Source organism: Dasypus novemcinctus, chromosome 29, assembly GCF_030445035.2.
Source record: "Dasypus novemcinctus isolate mDasNov1 chromosome 29, mDasNov1.1.hap2, whole genome shotgun sequence".
In the NCBI taxonomy this organism is placed as follows: Eukaryota; Metazoa; Chordata; class Mammalia; order Cingulata; family Dasypodidae; genus Dasypus; species Dasypus novemcinctus.
In genome coordinates this window covers 31,531,899-31,533,902 of record NC_080701.1, presented here as the reverse complement: position 1 = coordinate 31,533,902, position 2,004 = coordinate 31,531,899, and the positions used below count along the sequence as shown (strand labels likewise).

General features: G+C 40.8%; 1 pseudogene; it reads right to left on the bottom strand.

The window, feature by feature from the left end:
- Positions 1-590: 590 nt before the first annotated feature.
- Positions 591-1,783, bottom strand: LOC101432135 (protein SET-like; annotated as a pseudogene).
- Between the last annotated feature and the right edge of the window lie 221 nt (positions 1,784-2,004).

The following is a 2,004-nucleotide window of genomic DNA, read 5'->3' as shown; positions in this document are numbered from 1 at the left end:
AGCACACAGTTTTGAGGCTAGAAAAATTCCAAATCAAGACATCATCAAAGCAATGCTTTCTTCTGAAAGATTGATGTTCTGGGGCTGGCAGCCAGTAATCCTTGGTCCTGGGCTTCTCTGTCACATGGCATGGTGGCCTCTCCTGGCTCTTCCAGAATATCTTCTGGATTCCGTTGACTTTCAGCTTCTTGCTTCCAGCGACTCTCTCTCTTTTTCTGAATTTCATTCTGCTTATAAAGGACTCCAGTACTAGGATTAAGACCCATCCTGATTGAGGTGGGCCACACCTTAATTGAAGAACCTCAAAAAAGGTCCTACTTACAATGGGTTCACACCCACAGGAATGGATTATGTTTAGGAACATGTTTTTCTGGGTTACATACAGCTGAAACCAACATAAGATCATTATTCCACTGTATTATGCTCAAAATATTTTCCCCCAAATAAGTTGAGAACTATGGTGTAAAGAAGGGAAAGGGGATCTCAAAAGCAGGGCAGCTGAGCACAAGGTGGGACATAAAAAAGACTGCAACTTGTTCCCAGGGACTGGAGAAGAGGAAAAGGGAAGGTTGGAATCCATCAATGTTCCATTAATAATCTTCTTCTTCATCTTCTTCTCCTTCCTTTGCCTCATCATCATTTTCATCTTCTTTCCATTTAACCTCTTCCCCTTCTTCATCAATATCTTCCAATCTGTCTCCTCCATTATCATCATCACCTTCTTCTCCTTCTTTATCATCCATATCAGGAATAAATAGTGCTGTGATTTGGCTGTGGCCAAATGTCATCTTTGATGACATATCTTAACTCATTTGTACCTGCATCAGAATGGTCAGCACAGCAGGTAAAGATGCTCTCTGGTTTTTACTGTTGCCTCTTCCTGCTTGTTTTATTCTATATTTGACTAGAATGTTTTATCAAGTCCTTTCCAAACTTCCATTTGGTATCAGTCAACTTTGAGGATGGATCACCCTCTATTCAGATGAAATTCTTTGGAGAAAACTTTATTTTCAAAGTAAAGATTTTCATCAAAATAAAAATATGTCCTGTAACCTGATTTAATAGCTTCAAATTCTGTCTCTCAGCTCTGGTCAAACAGCGCAGTGCCACTTCATCTTCCTTGCCAAGCAGTATAGACGTTGTGGATGGTTGACAAATATTCTTACCCCCAAATTTGGGATTTTGGCAATCAATTGTGACCTTTTCTGAAAGAATGGTTGGCAGAGTTTGTTATGATTCTGTTCTACTTTCAAAATCTCCTGTCTGGCTTATTCATTAGGTCTGTCTATTTCATTTTGTACTTCATCAATATGTTCAATTGCTTCCTGCTGGGCTTTTTCTCCTTTTGGCAAGTTCACATTGGCTGATGTTTCCTCTGGCCTAGGGGCAGGAAGCAGCTTTGCTTTCTTTTTTTGAGGCAGGAGTGAAGACTGGCATTAGGAGGCCGTGATGTGAGGAAAGTCTAGTAGCAGAACCAAAGAGAGATGTTTGCCTGGAAGAAGCTCAGAGAATGCTCTACCTTGCTTTTGATAATTAAATGCCTCCATCTGACCTCTTCTATTCTGGGACTCTGCCATCTTCCTTGCTACGAGGGAATTCAGTTCCATAATAGCCTCTTTTCTTAAAACTCTAGCCTGCAATAGACAGCCACCGCTGTATTTTTCGATTTTGTTGCTCTCCTCATCGGTGCATTCCTTATTCCTTTGAGAAATGGAGTCCTCTTCAGGACCTCCCTTACAAGATAGTCAACTGATGTGGATAGTTAGAGTACCCACTCTAGCATGGCCACTTTTCTGAGCTTTGCTCTCTCCCTTCCTTTGTCATCTGCCACTACAGTTTTGGCATTTCTACTTCATTTAGTGTGGGCCATACCTTTTCTCCAAATTTCCAAGAGATATCCTTTTAGCATATTATCATCATTTCCCAGGATCCTGCCAGAGTGTGAAATCCTGTATTCTGGAAGGGTGAGCCATATCAATAAACTCTCTTTGATTCAACTTTATG